At 41.8% G+C, this 7038-nt stretch overlaps 1 long non-coding RNA gene across 1 annotated transcript; it reads right to left on the reverse strand.

Annotated features, from left to right (window-relative positions):
* Positions 1-213: 213 nt before the first annotated feature.
* On the reverse strand, positions 214-1861 carry LOC115292878. Its single transcript, XR_003909193.1, has 3 exons — positions 1772-1861; positions 1384-1480; positions 214-301 (listed from the first exon to the last, which is right to left on the reverse strand). It is a non-coding gene; the product is annotated as an uncharacterized LOC115292878 (long non-coding RNA).
* Positions 1862-7038: the final 5177 nt, after the last annotated feature.

Raw genomic sequence — 7038 nt, forward strand, 5'->3', positions numbered from 1 at the left:
TTTTTGGGTTTCTATAAACTTCTACAATGAACAAATTACACTAAGAAAAAAGCTGTAAACATTTTTAAGGCAAAATAGTTTAAAATACTCCTGGGAAATTTTTGCAGTGGCTTGTAAGAATACTTGAAAATTAAATACTACTTTAAAAAGACCAAACACAATAGTAGTAACTAAAACAAAACAATGTAATTACAGTATAAGAATATTCATAACCTGTTAAGAGGGATCACCTCTTTCATTGAGACCAAGTCAAAAATTCGATGGGTTAAATGCAAGACTTCCAGGAGGTCTATGGAGTATGCTGTGGGGGGGGTCCAAAAGGAGAAGAATGTTAAGTTTTTCGAGTAAATATTCTCAATGGCATCTTTTCTGAATTATATATATATAATTGAAAAAAAAAATATATATATATATATTTTTTTTTTTTCTTAAACAGAGAGAAAGAAAACAAAGGAGTTTCAGAGAGTCTCATGTCCAGGAAATTAAACCCAGTCAGTAGATGTATTCATTGCCTAGCAACCTAATGAGGGTTTCATAAAGGTGGCATTTAAGTCCATAGGTCATCAGCATCAGCAAACACAAGTTTGACATGGAAGTTTTCTGCCAATTATGACAACAAATCTTCAAAGACTTGCCAAATAATCCTTCTTTAGAATGAAAGCTTCTAAGATTACTGCCCGGTTGGAAGCTAGAGTCTTTGTCTTTATTTTAAATTCAAGTAGAGCAGGGTTTCCCAAATTTGCTTGTTCCTAAGGATCTTCTGGAGTACTTGTGAAATATGTGAATTTCCCTAGAGATGACGATTCAGCAGGTCTTGTGTGGGTCCAAGTATTCCCTAATTTTACCAACGGCCCCAGATGATTCTTCCGACTAGTACATTTGAGAAAGATTATGACAAACTTCCATTTCCCTTCTGGCACTTCTTGCTCATTCTAATTACATGCTGTCCTTACCTGTTCCCTGATTTGTATCACCCAACAGTACATTTCGTGAGAGCAGAGATGGTGGCTAGTCACCCCTGAAACCTCCGAGAACCAGCGTGGCATCTGGTCCATATGATTAGGAGCTGAGTGGATATTTCTTAAACCAATCAATCAGCAAATCAAAATTTCTTTTGTTGTATCAAATGAGAGCCCAATGTTAAGTCTGACCTATCCTATAGCTTGTAGGAAAAGCTCTACCCTGCCCTCTCTGAAGGAGAGTGCCCATGCAAAACGGAAAGAACATTGCAAAAGAGTGCACGCTGACTGCCAGGCACATTAAGACATCAACTTCGTAAAGAAAACAAATATCCTCTCCATATCCACCTATCTATCTAGATACTATCTGTTATTTAGGCAAGCATAGAGCCTGACGATCCAATATGGAAAAGCAACAACATACCACTTCACTCCTGGCTCCTCTGAGGTCACTCCAGGGGACGTGATTGCCAAGCAGGTCAGGAGTTCCACTTTCTCATAATATTTAGGCTCACCTATTACTACAAGGGCAACGAATGTTATAGAAAGCTGGGGTCTGCAAAGTCTCCCCTCCAAAAAACCTATCCTCTAGGATAGGTTTAAGATTAAATTCCAGATGGCTTCTGCACATTCCCACAGTGGCATCTGTATAGATCACACGGAGTATGTGATAGGTCTACAGCGGAAGTGCAGTAAACCTTTGCATGCACAAGCCCTGAACAAGAGGTCTCCAAAGTGCTCACTGCATCAACTTGTTAGGACAAAACTGTTTCTGGCAAGTGAATCCATGGAGCTTTCCAGTTGTAGCCTACCTACTCCACAATCACCACCAGCCCCAGAGGCATTTCCATGGACATGCCAACCAGTCCTCGCTCTGGGCCATCTTATCTTTTGAAGCCTGTTACTACCATGACCAGCTCACCATAGCTCCACTCCTGACTCTTGGCTAAGCCTTCACCAGCCATTCACACTCAGACGCATCACAAAGGCCCAGGTGAGGGGCAGCAAATGAATTCCCCACACACCCGATCTAACCAGCTGCTTGTTATTATAATTAAAGTTTTATTGGAAGACGGTCATACCCATTCATTTGTGTATGGTCTACCACTGAGTTTGGCATTACAACAGACATGAAGAGTTGTGACAGAGGTCATCTGACCCACAAAGCCCTAAATATCTTCTGTCTGGCCCATCAGAGAAAAAGTTTGCTTATTCCTGGCCTAGATGCATAAGGCCAGATAATAATAATTATTATAATAAAAATCTTAATGTGGCATTTACCACATGCTAGGTACTATTCTAAGGTCTTTGCATATGTTAATTTATTTGGTCCCCACTACAAGTCTATGAGGAAGCTAAAGCACAAAGAGGTTAACATAACACAGCTAATAAGGGCCAGCCTGCATAGGAGAGGTATTATAAAATAAGTAGGTTATCATTGGGTTCCAAAAATGATGGACAAAACCATAATTTAGAAGTGCTAATCAAGCAGCAAGCAATTCATGGCAAAGATCGTAAGAACAATGTCATCATTGAAGCAGGTTGTTACTAAAAACCACATTCAGATCACCTGCAAACCTTTTGCATATGAAATTAGATGAAAAAGTATGGTTAAGAAAATAAAAAAGTACAAATAACAAAAAAACAGTACTTTTTTGGGGAAAAAAAAGTATTTATTCCAGAGCTTCTACATTTATTTATTTATTTACTTATTTTCCCAGGGCTTCTACGTTTAAATCATAACTACTGCTTCAGGCTAGTCACCCTGGGGGAGGGGAGAGTGCCCTGGTGGCTCAGTCGGTTGAGGCTGAGTGTCCCACTTTCCACTCAGGTCATTGTTTGGCTGCGGAGGTGGGTGTGACCTTCAGACATCCAGGCAACAAGGGCCACCTCCCTACCTCAATATGGTCCCACCTGGAAACTTCCGAGGAGACCATTCACCGAGCCTTCCTGCCATGAACGACGGACATGTCCTCATTCGGAACAAGGAATTGACGTAAAAAACTACCCTATATGGACATACCAATACTCCATACCCTCCTCCCCCAGCCAACCTCAAAAAAAAGGAGCCACTCCACCCATTCTGTCTGGAGCAGGGAACCTCACCCAGGAGCGCTCCCAATAAAGGCCTTTTACATTTATTTCTGACCTCAGTTTTCTGCATCATCTCTGCAGCCTTAGTCATGATCTCATAGTTCCTGAGTTCAAGCCACACATGGCTCACCATTGTCAGCACCGAGCCCACTTCGGATCCTCTGTCCCCCACTCTCTCTCTGCCCCTTCCAGCATGTTCTCACTCTCTCTCTCAAGATGAATAAATGTAAAAAAAAAAATTAGCAAGTCAAATCCAACAATATGTAAAAAGGATGTTCCCCAAACTGCTAGGTTGAGTTGACGTTTAAACTGCAGTCCATGTAATTTATGAAATTAATAGACTATAGTAGAAAAATTATATAATCATTCTAGTAGATGCATAAAAAAACATTTGAAAAAGAATACTCATTTAGGGGTGCATGGGTAGCACAGTCGGTTAAGCATCTGGTGACTCTTGATCTCAGGTCATGATTTCATGGTACGGGATCACTGACAGCTGCCAAGCCTACTTGGGATTCTCTGACTCCCTCTCTCTCTGCCCCTCCCCCACTCTCTCTATCTCCCTCTAAATAAATAAATAAATAAATCATTTTAATAAAAAGAAAGGTAGTCACCCTGGGGTACACTTCATTTATTAAAAGTCATTCAAAATGGTTTTGAAAATTTGTATTTGGGAATTATCTTCAGAATCAGTTTACTCAATGTTAGAGTTAGAAACCCAATGTTTCTAACTTATGGTTGCATAGTTATAAAGTTTATTTTAGTCCCAAGAGGTCCCAAGTGGTTACTATGTAGTTTTATGGTCCACTGTATTCAGCAGATGTTGTCCGTGGAGACTTTTGCTTCCTTAGAAAAGTAAATCCACAACAAAGCAATTCTAAGGGTAAAGATTTTCCACAACCTTGTCTAAGTAGATCATTGCTATACACCAGAACCTGGCACATAGTAACGACTCAAAAAATAATTGCTGAACAAATGAATGACTTTCTCAAAAAGAAGTTCTGAAGTGGGTTAGGAAATGACAACCCAGTTGGAAAATCTCTCTGGGCAATTGGCTGGAAAAAAAAAAATACGCATTTGATTCATCAAATTTCTTCAATTCAGCTATGCAACAAATACTCATTGAGAGCCAGGAGTAGCTAAATAATCCATGGGACCAGTGAAAAAGGAAAATGCAAAATCCCTTGCTCCAAAAGCAGAAAATAAAAGGTGTTTGCTTTTTTTCTGTGGACTTCTTCTCAATCTGCCATTGGGTTTTTTATTTGCTACTCAGCATTGTGCTCCTTGGGATGCATGGATACTCACAGAGAGTGCAGGGCCTCACAGGCACTACAGACTCTGTGCTTGAATCTGCATGTGGGCACAAGAATTCAACCAATCCCTCACTGTTCTACACCAAACCTGGTGTGGTGAAGGGGTATGGCGGGGCGGTTGGTAGTGGGCACTGGGTAGAGCAGGGAACATCCCAGGGAGTGGGACCAGAGTTTCAAAACATAAAACCATTTAACAAATGGTTAAAAAATTCAAGGAGTGGCCTGACTTGGCTCCATTGGTGGAGTGTGCAACCCTTGATCTTGGAGTTGTGGGCTTGAGCCCCATGTTGGGTATAGAGATTACTTAACAATAAAATCTTAAAAATAAATAAATAAACAGTTCAAGACAGCAACTGAGGGGAATTAAAACCAAAGCTCCCTCCCAAGTGCTGGTGAAGCTGGTCCAATTAAGAACCCAGTGTCGGTTGGGCAGTAAGCGTGCGGCACGAACAAGACAATGGCTGCCAGTCCCACGGACCTTTCTGTCTAGCAGAGAGAACAGACAAGGAAAGAGGAAATGACCTGCAGTGCATGATAGCATCAATGTGACTACGGCAGCTTCAGTCTTGGGGTCAAGGAAGGAGACTCTTCCAAATACAGAGACTGCTAAGTGCGACCTAATGTATAGGAAGAATAGAACCAGAGGTAGAGTGCAGACAGACACTTGGAAAACTAGGGGTGGAGAGCACCCCAGAACCTGAAGAGGTTGGCTAGAGTGGCAACACATGATTCAGGGCTGGCAGGTGAGGTCTGGGGGCTTTCCGAGAACAACAGGGAGCCATTTTGAGGGATGAGGACAGTGACTTGATCAGAACTGTGTTATGTAGAATCACTCAGGTAGCAATGGGAAGAAGAAATGTTTCAAGTAGGAAGAAGGAAAATTCTAAAGGCAGGACGTTTGGGAGAGAGAGCAGTCAGGCAGGGTCAAAAGAGAAAAGGCAGAGGACAGTTTGGAGATATGGGAGGCACCACAGAGCTACAGGGGCTCTGACTGGGATGAGAATGATCTAGGATACCAAAGATTGAGGCATACAGAACTCACTTCAGGGGCGCCTGGGTAGCTCAGTCGGTTGAGTGTCTGGCTTCCACTCAGGTCATGATCTTGCGGTTCACGGGTTCAAGCCCCACATCGGGCTCTGTGCTTACAGCTAGATCAGAGCCTGGAGCCTGCTTCAGATTCTGTGTCTCCTTCTCTCTCTGACCCTCCTCTGCTCGCACTGTCTCTCTCTGTCTCTCAAAAATAAATACAAAACATTAAAAAAAATTTTTTTAATAAAATAAAGTAAAAAAAGGACTCATTTCAATATCCATCTGGTAGCTGGGGACTAGCGGTATCAAACAGAGCAGCAGGCTGAGCCTGAACTGAGCGTGCCTCTCTGGGAAGCCTAGCCCAGATCAGCAGCAGCCTCCCACCACTCACTGTCCTAGAACTGTCACACAGCACTGAGGCCTGACACTTGCACTGGAGTCCATGATCAGCATTCATCCCACACCCTTACAGAGGAACTTACTCTGCAAAGCAAATCTAGTCCCCCTGAGAAAATGTTATCTGAGCAATCCGTGAATCAACCAGGGGTAAAATAGGAAGGCACATGTTTCAGCCTCTTAAAAAACCCACAAGATATATGCTTTTGCTTAATCCTTAGGCCTGTGCACGTAGAATAGCACCAGGGGCTGATAAATGTTGGGAAGATGGTATCCTAACACATCCAATTTGCCACACTACTTTTGGACTACTTGAATTGTCTACCATATTTTAGGAGTCCCCAGCTTGTCTGTGAGGTGCACTATAAGTGGCTGATCGTTTCAAAAGTCATCTTGCAGTCATGAATCTGATTTGCTGAGCAGTTTAGTTTGGTAAGAGCTGTAGGAGGGTAAGAGCTGGTGGGAGGAACTTACTGGACACAGTGAAGTTCAGGAAGCACAGCTCTTAAGATCTCCTTCTTGACCTTGAGAAGATTATCATTGGAGTTGGGAAAATCGTAGGAAACCATTGAGGGCAGAGTTTTAACAACTGCTGAATAATATGGTATGAAATAGAAGAGGTCTAATATTTAATGAGAGAGGGGCTATCCGCACCACTAGTTTCTCACAGGATATCAGACCACTATTTCATTTCCTGTTAGATTATAATTAATTGCTTTCCTGCCTTGTCTGTTGAAGACCAGTAAGTTCTGGAAGGATTGGGAACATGGCCTACTCACTTTCACCTCCCTCTTAGCATTCTGTACATTGTACATAAACTACATGAAGATTTGTTAAATAAATGAGTTAACTAAACATCTTCCTCTTTGGTAATATGATCACAGCTGATTTTTTTTCTTTTTACAGATTAAATTTGGGACGCATTTTCTTCATTAAAACATAGGAGGATGTTCAGGGTCAGGATATTTCTTGTTCTAGTCTTTTATTGCATGTATTGGGAGCCACAGAATTTCTCTTCAGCTCCCTGTGGGAGGAAGGACTGAGGCCACCCGTGATCACACCACCGTAATCTGAGTCAAGGGTATGAAACAAGCCCTTCAGGAAGTGAGCCGATTAAATGTTATTTCCTCAGACATGAGGTTAATAAACAAAATTTAAAGAATGAAAACACTTTAGATGCTTATGTTCCCTAAAGGGGTAGAAATAACTGATATCCCGTGATAAAAATAAACGAGACCAGGGGAAAT

This window comes from Suricata suricatta, chromosome 5, assembly GCF_006229205.1.
Source record: "Suricata suricatta isolate VVHF042 chromosome 5, meerkat_22Aug2017_6uvM2_HiC, whole genome shotgun sequence".
In the NCBI taxonomy this organism is placed as follows: domain Eukaryota; kingdom Metazoa; phylum Chordata; class Mammalia; order Carnivora; family Herpestidae; genus Suricata; species Suricata suricatta.